The sequence below is a fragment of the Piliocolobus tephrosceles genome, chromosome 6 (assembly GCF_002776525.5).
Source record: "Piliocolobus tephrosceles isolate RC106 chromosome 6, ASM277652v3, whole genome shotgun sequence".
In the NCBI taxonomy this organism is placed as follows: Eukaryota; Metazoa; Chordata; class Mammalia; order Primates; family Cercopithecidae; genus Piliocolobus; species Piliocolobus tephrosceles.
This window is the reverse complement of record NC_045439.1, coordinates 32,539,381-32,553,295: the sequence shown is the minus strand read 5'-3', so window position 1 is coordinate 32,553,295 and position 13,915 is coordinate 32,539,381. Positions and strand designations below refer to the sequence as shown.

General features: G+C 45.4%; 1 protein-coding gene across 3 annotated transcripts in view; it reads right to left on the bottom strand.

The window, feature by feature from the left end:
* Positions 1 to 13,915, bottom strand: part of ENTPD5 (ectonucleoside triphosphate diphosphohydrolase 5 (inactive)) — a 64,710-nt gene that overhangs the window by 43,828 nt on the left and 6,967 nt on the right. For all 3 annotated transcript variants that reach the window (XM_023183733.3, XM_023183715.3, XM_023183724.2), the window contains exon 3: positions 11,713 to 11,776. The gene's annotated coding sequence lies outside the window, so the exon portion shown is untranslated. The remainder of the gene's footprint in view (positions 1 to 11,712; positions 11,777 to 13,915) is intronic.

Genomic DNA, 13,915 nt, shown 5'->3' with positions numbered 1-13,915 from the left:
AAAAAAAAAAAAAAAAAAAAAAAAAAAAGGCTGGGCGCAGTGGCTCATGCCTGTAATCCCAGCATTTTGGGAGGCCGAGGTGGGCGGATCACGAGGTCAGGAGATCGAGACCATCCTGGCTAACATGGTGAAACCCCGTCTCTACTAAAAATACAAAAAATTAGCCGGGCATGGTGGCAGGCGCCTGTAGTCCCAGCCACTTGGGAGGCTGAGGCAGGAGAATGGCGTGAACCTGGGAAGCGGAGTCTGCAGTGAGCCAAGATCACGCCACTGCACTCCAGTGTGGGTGACAGAACAAAACTCCGTCTCAGAAAAAAAAAAAAAAAAAAAAAAGGGTAGGCCAGGCATGGTGGCTCACTCCTGTAATCCCAGCACTTTGGGAGGCCGAGGTGGGAGGATCATAAGATCAGGAGTTCGAGACCAGACTGACCAACATGGTAAAACCCTGTCTCTACTAAATATACAAAAATTAGCCAGGCACGGTGGCACGTGCCTGTAATCCCAGCTACTCAGGAGCATAAGGAAGGAGAATTGCTTGAACCTGGGAGGTGGAGGCTGCAGTGAGACAAGATCGCGCCACTGCACTCTAGCCTGGATGATACAGCGAGACTCCGTCTCAAAAACAAAAAGGTAAAGGGCCAGGAGCGGTAGCTCACACCTGTAATCCCAGCACTTTGGGAGGCCCAGGTGGGCGGATCATGAGGTCAGGAGTTCCAGACCAGCCTGACCAACATGATGAAACCCTGTCTCTACTGAAAATACAAAAATTAGCTAGGCGTGCTGGCATGCCCTTGTAATCCCAGGCACTGCACTCCAGCCTGGGCGACAGAGCGAGACTCTGTCTCAAAGAAAAAAAAAAAAAAAAAAACAAGGTAAATAAACTGAAAACACAGGACTAACTCCCTAGAGGATTTGGAAACACATCAAGAAATGGCATTTGATGCCAGGCACAGTGGTTCAAGCCTGTAATCCCAGCACTTTGGGAGGCCAAGGCAGGCAGATCGTTTGAGCTCAGGAGTTCAAGACCAGCCTGGGCAACATGATGAAACCTCATCTCCACCAAAAATACAAAAACCAGTCAGGCATGGTGGAATGCACCTGTAGTCCCAGCTATTTGGGAGGCTGAGGTGGGAGGATTGCTTGAGGCTCCTGGGAGGTGGAGGTTGCTGTGAGCCGAGATTGCACCACTGCACTCCAACCTGGGTGATAGACTGAACCCTGTCTGAATTAAAAAAAATATATATATATATAAACATATATAAAAGAAATGGCTAGGCGCAGTGGCTCACATCTGTAATCCTAACAGTTTGGAAGGCCAAGGAGGGGGGATTACCTGAGGTCAGGAATTCGGGGCCAGCCTGGCCAATATGGTGAAACCCCATCTCTACAAAAAATACAAAAATTGGCCGGGTGTGTGGTATGCCTATAATTCCAGCTACTTGGGAGGCTGAGGTGGGCGAATTGCTCAAACCTGGGAGGCGAGGCTGCAGTGAGCCAACATCATGCCACCGCACCTCAGCCTAGGCAACAGAGCGAGACCCCGTCTCAAAAAAAAAAAAAATGAAATGACATTTGAAGTGATCATGAAAAATGAACAAAAATAACTACAGAAAGAATAGAGACCAGATATGTATAAAGACCAGAGGGATTATGAACAGATGATAGGAAAAGTATAGTTTGATTTCATTTAAAAATTTCCTCAAGAGTCACACGCAGTGGCACGTGGCCACAGTCCCAGATACTCAGGAGGCTGAGGAAGGAGGGTCACTTGAGCCAAGGAATGCAAGTCCAGCTTAGACAACATAGTGAGACCCTATCCATATGAAAATTAAAAATAATGATGAGGCCAGGTATGATGACTCATGCTTGTAATCCTAGCACTTTGGGAGGCCAAAGTGGGAGGATTGCTTGACCCCAGGAGTTTGAGACCAGCCTGGGCAATATGGTGAAATACTATCTCTACAAAATATTAAAAAATTAGCAGGGTGTGGCTGGGCACAGTGTCTCATGTCTGTAATCCCAGCACTTTGGGAGGCTGAGGCGAGCAGATCACGAGGTCAAGAGATCAAGACCATCCTGGCTAACACGGTGAAACCCCGTCTCTAATAAAAATACAAAAAATTAGCCAGGTGTGGTGGCAGGTGCCTGTAGTCCCAGCTACTCGGGAGGCTGAGGCAGGAGAATGGCGTGAACGCGGGAAGCACGGTTTGCAGTGAGCCGAGATGGCACCACTACATTGCAGTCTGTGCCTCAGAGTGAGACTCTGTCTCAAAATAAATAAATAAACAAATAAAATAAAAATTAGCTGGGCATGGTGGCACGCACCTGTAGTCCTGGCTACTCGGGAAGCTGAGGCAGGAGAATAGCTGGAAGCTGGGAGGCAGAGGTTGCAGCGAGCCCAGATCGCACCACTACACTCCAGCCTGGTAAGCGAGCGAGACTTCATCTCAAAAAAAAAAAAAAAAAAAAAAGCTGGGTGTGGTGGTACACACCTGTAGTCCCAGCTATTTGGGAGGCTGAGGTATGAGGATCATTTGAGCCTGAGAAGAGGAGGCTGAGGTGAACTGTGATTGCACTGCACCACTGTACTCCAGCCTAGGCAACAGAGTGAGACCATGTCTCAAATAATAATAATAATAATTAAAAGCCATCCTCAAGAATTTTTTACATGAATTTGAGAAACAAAAAGTAGAAGATTAGTGAAAGACGATATAGAAGAAGAGGGTTAGCATTTAATACAGAGGATAAAGATTGTGGTCAAAGGAACATAATCTGAGATTTTAAAAAAATAGTAACCAATATTTATGGAGCTCTTAGTAGATGCCAAGCATGATGTTAAGTATTTTACATAGATTAACTCATTTAATCTCACATTACTGCTCTGTGAGTTGGGTACTATTATTAAGATTCCAATTTTATAAATGAGAAAACTGAGCTTAGAGAAACTAAGTATCTTAAGATCACATAGTAGTTAAGTGAAAAGAGCCAGAAATCAAACCCAGATGGTTTAATTCCAGAGCCACAGTCTTAACTACTAGGCCACCCAAGAAAGATTATCTAACAGGGCTCTTGGAAAAGATGGATGTGGGAGTGGGGAGGCGAGTGTAGAGCACAGAATGGTCTGGGATGAGGCTGGAAAGTGAGACTTCTATCAGGATGTGAAAGTCTTACAGCAGTCTGACCTTCCTATATACAACCAAGAGCTTACTTATTTATTTATGTAGAGACAGAGTCTCACTATGTTACCCAGGCTGGTCTTGAACTCCTGGCCTCATGCAATCCTCCAGCCTCAGCCTCCTGAGTAGCTGGGATAACAGGGTCGAGCCATTGTGCCCAGCTAATCAAGAGCTTTTGAAGATCTTAATTTCCTGCTGTTGAATATATTTCCAGAATCCAACCATTTCTGACCACTTCCATTGCTACCACCTTCGCCCAAGCCACTATCATCTTTCATGTGATCTGCTAATATTGCCCTAACAGATCTTCCTGTTTTTATCCTCACCCCACTGGAGTCAGTCTCCCTTTAAAAGCAACCAAAGTCATCCTTTTATATAAATTAGAGTATGTCTCTGTTTTATGCAAAATCCAGCACTAGCTCCCCATTTCAGAGAAGCAAGGCTCTGACAATAGCCTTCTGCTTCCAACCCCACTACATCTCTGACCCCATCTATTAATAGTTTTCACCTTACCCTCTTCCCCAACACTGATCTCTGTGCTTATGTAACTCAGGCTCCTGCCTCAGGGCCTTCACTCTAAGCTGTCCCCACTGCCTAGAAATTATTTTCCTATATATCCACTTGATAAATTCCTGCAACTCTTTCAAACACTTGTTTAAATGTCACTTTCTTATTGAGACCTATTTAATACTATAACCTCTCTCCTTCACATGCTCCCACCTCTACCTGCTTTCTCAACTCCCCTTACTCTGATCTACTTTTTCTTTTTTCCACACCACTTATCACATTCTAACACACTGGAAAGGCTACTTATTATATTTAGTGTCTGTGTTCCTCTGATAGAATACAAGCTCCTCAAGGGCAGAAATCTTTTTGTTTACTGATGTAACCCAAGAACCTAGAAGAGGGCCCAAGGTGGAGTTCAATAAAAACTGACAATAGAAATGGGCTGGGGTTTCTCTCGGCCTTAGCACCATTTTCTTGGACACCTCCGCACCATGAGAGCCAAGCGGAGAAAGAAGCGAATGGACAGGCTGAAGCGCAAAAGAAGAAAGATGAGGCAGAGGTCCAAAAGTAAACCACTAGCTTGTTGCATCGTGGAGGCCACAGGAGCAGAAACATGGAACGCCAGATGCTGGGGATGCTGGTACGAGTTGTGGGACTGCATGCTACTGTCTAGAGCTTGTCTCAATGGATCTAGAACTTTATCGCCCTCCGATCGCTGATCACCTCTGAGATTCACCTTGCTCATAACCAAAACTGCCCATGTTGGTCTTGTGCCCTGGACCTGTGACATTCTGGACTATTTCTGTGTTTACTTGTAGAAGAGTGTAACAACCATACAATAAATCACCTCTTCTGCTGTCTTAGCTGAAGAATAAAAAAAATAAAAAAATAAATAAAAAAGAAATTGACTGGGCATGGTGCCTCATGCCTGTAAATCCCAACACTTGGGAGGCTAAGGCAGGAGGATCACTTGAGACCAGGAGCTTGAGACCAGCCTGGGCAACACAGCAAAACCCTCTCTATTTAAAAAAAAAATTTTTTTTAATGAAAAAATCAGCCAGGCATGGTGGTGCACATTTGTAGTCCCAGCTACTTGGGAGGTTGAGGCAGAAGGATCACTTAAGCCCAGGAGTTCGAGGCTGCAGTGAGCTAGAATCATGCCACTGCACTCCAGCCTGGGAGACAGAGCAAGACCCTGTCTCAAAAAATAAATTAATAAAGTAAATAAGTACATTTATTAAGCAATAAAAATATTTATTATCTCATCCCTTTTTTATTTTTTTGAGACGGAGTCTCCCTCTGTTGCTCAGGTTGGAGTGCAGTGGTGTGATCTTGGCTCACTGCAACTTCCACCTTCTGGGTTCAAATGATTCTCCTGTCATAGCCTCCAAAGTAGCTGGGATTACAGGTGCCCCCCACCACACCAGCTAATTTTTGTATTTCTAATAGAGATGGGGTTTTGTCATGCTGGCCAGGCTCAAACTCCTGACCTCAGGAGATCTGCCTGCCTTGGCCTCCCAAAGTGCTGGGATTACAGGTGTGAGCCACCGTGCCCGGCCTATCTCACCATTTCTGTGGTTTGGGAATGTGAGAGTGGTTTAATTGGATAGTTTTGGCTCTGAGGCTCTCATGAGATTGTAGTCAAGATGTAGGCTGGGGCTGCAGTCAATCTGAAGGTTTGACTAGGCCTGGAAGACCCACCTCCAAGACGGCTCACTCAATGGTTGGCAAGTTGATGCCAGCTGTGGGCAGGAAGCCTCAGTAGCTCCCCATGTAGATCCTCCATAGGGCTGCTTGAATATCTTTATAACACAGTGGCTGGCTTCCTCCAGAGCAGTCAATCCAAGAAGAGCGGGGCAGAAGCAGTAATGTCTTTTATGACTTAGTCTGGGAAGTCATACACTGTCATATTTCTATATTCTAATGCTCCTGCAGACCAACCCTGATGAAATGTACAAGGGGACTACACAAAGGCATGAATATTAGGAGGTGAGCATCATTGGGGAACATCTTGGAGGCTGGCTACTGTAAGATGTAACCAGTATTTGCATAATATTTTGTGGGTTTTTTTTTTCCCAGTATACCGTATATATATTTCAATAAACATATCTTACATACTTCTTATTTTAGGAACTGCATGTTATTCCAATGATAGTAACTGTTTTTGTTCATTTGTTTATTCTTAGAAAAAAATAATATATAGAAATAAGCCAGGTTAGCTGGGCGTGGTGGCACATGCCTGTAATCCCAGCTACTTGGGAGGCTGAGGCAGGAGAATCGCTTGAACCCAGGAGGCAGAGGTTGGAGTGAGCCGAGATCGCACCGTTGCACTCCAGCCTGGGCGATAGAGTGAAACTCAGTCTCAAAAAAAAAAAAAAGGCCGGGCGCGGTGGCTCAAGCCTGTAATCCCAGCACTTTGGGAGGCCGAGACGGGCGAATCACGAGGTCAGGAGATCGAGACCATCCTGGCTAACACGGTGAAACCCCCTCTCTACTAAAATACAAAAAACTAGCGGGGCGAGATGGCGGGCACCTGTAGTCCCAGCTACTCGGGAGGCTGAGGCAGGAGAATGACGTGAACCCGGGAGGCGGAGCTTGCAGTGAGCTGAGATCCGGCGGCCACTGCACTCCAGCCTGGGCGACAGAGCAAGACTCTGTCTCAAAAAAAAAAAAAAAAAAAAAGAAATAAGCCAGGTGCGGTGGCTCATGCCTGCCTGGGCAAGAGAATGAGACTCGGTCTCAAAAAAAGAAAAAGAAAGAAAAGAAATATAGGCAGGATTTCACTATGTTGGTCAGATTGCTCTCAAACTCCTGGCCTTAAGCAATCCTCCACCTCGGCCTCTCAACATGCTAGGATTACAGGTGTGAGCCACCACATCGGCTGATATTAACTCTTAAAAATGAACAACTGGCCAGGCGTGGTGACTCACGCCTATAATCTCAACATTTTGGAAGGGGGAGGGGGGCGGATCACCTGAGGTCAGGAGTTCAAGACCAGTCTGGCCAACATGGCGAATTCCCATCCCTACTAAAAATACAAAAATTAGCTGGGTGTGGTGGTGCACACCTGTAATCCCAGCTACTTAGGATACTGAAGTAGGAGAATTGTTTGAACCCAGGGGGCGGAGGTTGCAGTCAGCCAAGATCCTGACACTGCACTCCAGTCTGGGAGACAGAGCAAGACTCTGTCTCAAAAAAAAAAAAAAAAAAATTAGGTACGGTCAGGCACAGTGGCCCACGCTTGTAATCCCAGCACTTTGGGAGGCCGAGGAGGGCAGATCACGAGGTCAGGAGACCAAGACCATCCTGGCTAACATGATGAAACCCCGTCTCTAGTAAAAATATAAAAAATTGGGGGGAGGGATAGCATTAGGAGATATACCTAATGTAAATGACAAGTTAATGGGTGCAGCACACCAACATGGCACATACATAACAAAACTGCACATTGTGCACGTGTACCCTAGAACTTAAAGCATAATAAAAAAAAATATATATATATATAAAATTAGCTGGGTGTGGTGGTGCATGCCTGTAGTCCCAGCTACTCAGGAGGCTGTGGCAGGAGAATTGCTTGAACCCAGGAGGCAGAGGTTGCAGTGAGCTGAGATCACACCACTGCACTCCAGTGTAGGTGACAGAGCAAGACTCCATCTTGGGGAAAAAAAAAAAATTGGTACTGAAGAGGTATTTGGTGAAAAGGGACACGACTGACAACTGGAACAGATTTGAAAACCATAGAAAAATTTTATAGCAATATTTTTCAAGTCAATAAAACTAATAAAAAGGTTTATTTAAAAGTCAGCTTTTGAGCTGAGCATGGTGGACACACACCTGTAGTCTCAGCTACTCCAGAGGGTAAGGCAGGAAGATCCCTTGAGCCCAGGAGTTTGAGGCTACGGTGAGCTGTGATTGCAGCACTGTACTCCAGCCTTGGTAACAAAGTGAGACCTTGTGTCGAAAAAAATTTTTTTTTTTTTTTTGAGATGGAGTCTCATTCTGTCGCCAAGGCTGGAGTGCAATGGTGTGATCTCGGCTCAGTGCAACCTGCACCTCCCAGGTTCAAGTGATTCTCCTGCCTCACCCTCTAGAGAAGATGGGATTACAGGCACCCACCACCATGTTCAGTTAATTTTTTTGTATTTTTAGTAAAGATGGCATTTCACTATGTTGGCCAGGCTGGTTTTGAACTTCTGACCTCAAGTGATGCGCCCACCTTAGTCTCCCAAAGTGCTAGGATTACAAGCATAAGCCACCACCCTGGACAAAGAAAAAAAGTTTTTTTTAAACTCAGGTTTTCTTAGATCATTGTCAAGGACTTACATACAATAAGACCAGTGAACATGCAACCTCCTGGGGGAGAGACTGAACAGAATGAACTTCCAACAGTATGAGCCAAGAATATGAGTTGTCTCAAACTGGTAGGGAGGGAAGGGTCCTTGCTCCAAATCTGATCATGTTTCCAGAATAGATTCACAGATCAGAGGGCTAATTGAATGATATAGCCGTTTATTTTTTTTTTTTTCTTTTCTTTTTTTTTTTTTTTGAGACAGAGTCTCGGTCTGTCGCCCAGGCTGGAGTGCAGTGGTACGATCTTGGCTCACTGCAACCTTCACCTCCTGTGGGTTCATGCCATTCTCCCGCCTCAGCCTCCCGAGTAGCTGGGACTACGGGCGCCTGCCACCACGCCCGGCTAATTTTTTTTGTATTTTTAGTAGAGATGGGGTTTTACTGTGTTAGCCAGGAGGGTCTCGATCTGACCTCATGATCCAACTGCCTCAGCCTCCCAAAGTGCTGGGATTACAGGCGTGAGCCACCGCGTCCGGCCCAGCCTTTTACTTTTTCTTTCTTGAGACAGGGTCTTGCCGTGCCCAGACTGGTCTCAAACTCCTGAGCGCTAGTGATCCTCCCACCTCAGCCTTCTGAGTAGCTTGAATTATAGGCTCATACCACCATGCCTGGCTGGATATATCCTTTAAGGTCTAACTCTAAAATCAAACACTGTATCTGCCAATTAAGAAATGAGAATTGATGTCACTGGTAGTTACCAACAAATACATAATTCTTTCCTGTAAACAGGTCATTTTTGTTGTTGTTGTTGTTGTTGAGACAGAGTCTCGCTCTGTTGCCCAGGCTGGAGTGCAGTGGCCAGATCTCAGCTCACTGCAAGCTCCGCCTCCCGGGCTTATGCCATTCTCCTGCCTCAGCCTCCCAAGTAGCTGGGACTACAGGCGCCTGCCACCTTGCCCGGCTGGTTTTTTGTATTTTTTTAGTAGAGATGGTGTTTCACTGTGTTAGCCAGGATGGTCTCGATCTCCTGACCTCGTGATCCGCCCGTCTCGGCCTCCCAAAGTGCTGGGATTATAGGCTTGAGCCACCGCGCCCGGCCGAACAGGTCATTTTTGTATGCACATTATTTCATTTTATCAAAACGTCATTAGACAAGTGTCAAGAAGGCCCATTCTGTACAATGAACTCATTTGGGTATAATAACAAAATGAGTCAGGCATGACCTCATTCTCCATTGTTTCAGGCTGGACTTCGCTACAATAATCACTCCTCAGGAAAGCTGTTGCTATTGTTGCCTCTCTTTCTTCACATATCAGGAGGTCTTTTCCTGCCCATTCATTAAGAATCAAAGTCCTGCCGGGCGCGGTGGCTCAAGCCTGTAATCCCAGCACTTTGGGAGGCCGAGACGGGCGGATCACGAGGTCAGGAGATCGAGACCATCCTGGCTAACACGGTGAAACCCCGTCTCTACTAAAAAATACAAAAATCTAGCCGGGCAAGGTGGCGGGCGCCTGTAGTCCCAGCTACTTGGGAGGCCGAGGCAGGAGAATGGCGGGAACCCAGGAGGCGGAGCTTGCAGTGAGCTGAGATCTGGCCACTGCACTCCAGCCTGGGGGACAGAGTGAGACTCCGTCTCAAAAAAAAAAAAAAAAAAAAAAGAATCAAAGTCCTTTAGATAAGAAGATATCAATCAGGAGGGGGTTCATATTGCCCCAGTGAAAAAACAGAATGAAAATCTGAGGTGATGAGCTCCGCCTTGAAACCCATATCCACTGTGGGAGGCACTATGTACAGAAGAGTAACTGCCACTAGGATCAGTGCCACTGGGCACCGTTTACATTGGATTGTTTTTTTTTGTCTTTTTTTTTTTTTTTTCCTTTTTGTGGAGAACGGGGTCTCGCTGCATTACCCAGGCAGGTCTCGAACTCCTGGGCTCAAGCTATCCTCCCGCCTCTGCCTCCCTGAGAGCTGGGATTACAGGCGTGAGCCACCGCGCCCGGCCTACATTGGATTTTAACTTTGGTAAGAGAATAAAACATTTTCCCTTTCTTGTCATCAACTGAGAAATAGCTACTGCTTCAAACAGTTAAATCAAAATGAAAAACATAAGAAAGATAAAAATATTACAATGATAGTTCCATGTATAAAGGAAGGAATAGCGGTTCCCCATAATTACATTTTCCCAAATTTGTCTTTCCCCCACCAAATGTGCCTTCAAGATGCTTTCCTTCTAAATACCAAAGAAACTTCGGGTTTTAAAAAAAACTTATTTTTATTGACAAGGTCTTGCTCTGTCACCCAGGCTGGAGTGCAGTGGAACAATCACAGCTCACTGTAGCCTTGAACTCCTGCAATCCTCCTGCTTCAAACTCCCAGAGGGCTGGGACTTCAGGCATGAACCACTGTGCCCAGATAATTTTTATGTGTTTTCAATTTTTTTTGTTGTTGTTTTTTGAGATGGAATCTCGCTGAGTTGCCCAGGCCGGATGGCATGCAGAGGCGTGATCTCGGCTCACTGCAAGCTCTGCCTCCCGGGTTCACGCCATTCTCCTGCCTCAGCCTCCCGAGTAGCTGGCACTACAGGCATCTGCCACCATACCCGGCTAATTTTTTGTATTTTTAGTGGAGACGGGGTTTCACCGTGTTAGCCAGGATGGTCTCGATCCTCTGACCTCGTGATCTGCCTGCCTCAGCCTCCCAAAGTGCTGGCATTACAGGCCTGAGCCACTGTACCTGGCCGTGTTTTCAATTTTTTTATAGAGAAAGGAGTCTCACTATGTTGCCCAGGCTGGTCTCAAACTCCTGGACAAGTGATCCTCCAGCTTCAGCCTCCCATGTCCCAAACCTCTCAAGGGATTACAAGTGTGAGCCACTACACCTGGTTCCACTATAACACTTTAACAGTGTTTGGTAAACGTGTTTTCGGCCAGGTGTGGCAGCTCACACCTGTAATCCTAGCACTTTGGGAGGCCGAGGCGGGTGGATTACCTGAGGTCGGGAGTTTGAGACCAGCCTGACCAACGTGGAGAAACTCCGACTCTACTAAAAATATAAAACTAACTGGGCATGGTGGCCCATGCCTGTAATCCCAACTACTCGGGAAGCTGAGGCAGGAGAATAGCTTGAACCCGGGAGGCGGAGGTTGCAGTGAGCTGTGATTGAGCCATTGCACTCCAGCCTGGGCAACAAGAGCAAAACTCCATCTCAAAAAAAAAAAAAAAAAAGCGTTTCCATTGTGAATTATATAATTTCCCACAGGGAATACCACCTTTTATTTATAGTTCAGAGTCATGATTATGATTATCAGTTATGTTTTCCTGTAAAACTGAGATGCTTCTAAGGGCTACAGTAGGTCTATAGGACTGTTTGCCCTTCTGTCACCAAATGGTCCCAGCTTGCTATCCTTTCTGAGCTAGTTTTTTCTGACATCATGCTATCTATTATCACTGATCAGTATTGTCATGTACCCAACTCCTTCAATAAACCACCATTACCTCCTAATTTTCTTTTAAAATCTGTTGTAGGATGTAAATCAGGAAGCCATAATTATTAGAATTTCAAGTCAACATAAGCAAATGAGGGCCTCTCCAACAGAATAAGGCTACTGGACTTTGTGACAGCTCTTTCAGTGCCTTATAGACCCTTTTCCATCTACTGTGATCTCTCAGCTAGAAACAACAAAGCAGAAATTGCAGAAATCTGACCTATGAAAAAGTGAGGTATTATATATGTTACTTACCAATTTTTTCCTTCCTTCTGAATTTTCTCCTTTGTTCCTTTAACTATTATATCACTTTTTCAACCTGTGTAAGATGGAAATGAATAATTATGAGAACAGTTTCCTTTTTTTCTCTGCTGTCAGTATGCCTATTTTTGACTCAGTTATCTCTTCTACATTTTCATTTCTAATCTTTCCAGGCTTTGGAATCCAGATCATCAAGCTCATCTCCTGACTTGTAATCTAATGCCCTCCAGCTCTTTCTCCTCCCCTACACTTTCTTCTCACTCAAATTACAACCTCAGCCACTTTACCACATATCCAGCTCATTTAAAAAGTCACCAACAGCAAGAGACGCAAGTCACACTCCCTCTAGAAGCTGGTGTATATGTGTGTGTAAAGGTGGAGAAGGCAATGACTAAGGAGCTAATTCGTAAGTAAAGTACACAGACTGGACGTGGTAACTCATGCCTATAATCCTGGCACTTTGGGAAGTCAAGGCAGGCAGTTAGCTTGAGCTCAGGAGTTTGAGACCAACCTGGGCAACATGGCAAAACCACAACTCTACAAAATATACAAAAAATTAGCCAGGCTTGGTGGCATGTGCCTGTAGTCCCAGCTACTTGGGAGGCTGAGACAGGAGGATTGCTTGAATGTGGGAGGTCGAGGCTGCAGTGAGCCGAGATGTGAGGTCTTTTTTTGCTGCTAAAATGCCAGCCATATGTTCCACAATATAATCAATGAGTGGCTACTATTACATGCACGAGTATGTGGTTAAAAGGGACCAAGCAGATGGGGGCTTGGTGGCTCACACCTATACTCCCAGCACTTTGGGAGACTAAGGTGAAAGAATCACTTGAAGAATTTGAATTTATATATTATTTTCTATTCCCTCAGGAACAAAAAAGTTAAACTTACCTACACAACATAAATCTGAAGATGACACATTGAAGACAGGATTTGAATTATGGATATGACTCATGCAACCAATGTTATAAATTCTAACTATAGGGTCTCCAAAGTAAATTTTTTTTTTCTTTGAGATGGTGTCTTGCTCTGTTGTCCAGGCTGGAGTGCAATGGCATGATCTTGGCTCACTGCAACCTCCGCCACCTGGGTTCAAGCAATTCTCCCGCCTCAGCTACCCGAGTAGCTGGGATTACAGATGCCCACCACCATCCCCGGCTAATTTTTTATTTTTAGTAGAGAGGGGGTTTCGGCCGGGCGCGGTGGCTCAAGCCTGTAATCCCAGCACTTTGGGAGGCCGAGACGGGCGGATCACGAGGTCAGGAGATCGAGACCATCCTGGCTAACACGGTGAAACCCCGTCTCTACTAAAAATACAAAAAAACTAGCCGGGCGAGGTGGCGGGCGCCTGTAGTCCCAGCTACTCCGGAGGCTGAGGCGGGAGAATGGCGTAAACCCGGGAGGCGGAGCTTGCAGTGAGCTGAGATCCGGCCACTGCACTCCAGCCCGGGCAATAGAGCAAGACTCCGTCTCAAAAAAAAAAAAAAAAAAAAAAGAGAGGGGGTTTCATTATGTTGGCCAGGCTGGTCTTGAACTCCTGACCTCAAGTGATCCACCAGCCTTGGCCTCCCAAAGTGCTGCGATTATAGGCATGAGCCACTAGTGCTAGCTGGGACTCATTCATCTTTGAACACTGATTACTTAACAGAGTACAATCTGGCATATATGTTTGTTTAATATTTGTTAAATAAATTAACAAATACATAAATCTCGTCATTCTGCTTCTCAAAATTTTCATTAATGTCCCACTGTCCACAACAGAAGTTACAAACTCAAATACCTACAGGCACCAGGCAGGAAATGTAAATAAGTAAAGGTGTGTGTAAGACAAAAGGAACTGGTAGGGATTGTGGCAAACTGGAGAGCATGTGTCCCATCTGAAGGGGTAGCTTCTTGCTATTCCCACCAATTGCTACCATAATGGAATGTAGGCCCCATACTGCCAGGTCTTCTGATTTTTCAAGGTAAGCTGAAAGCACAGATTTCTTTGTAAAATCTGCTGATTTTTAAATGATGACAACTAATTCCATTTAAAATCCCCCAAAAACACACCTTTCAGGCCAAAGAAAACACATTCTATGAGCCAAATCCAGCCAAGTCACAAGCTGGTGGCTCTAGTCTGCAGGATAAAAGACAAACTCCCTGCCTGACATTCTAAGTCGTTCACAACGAGTTCCCAGCCTATCTTTTTAGAGTT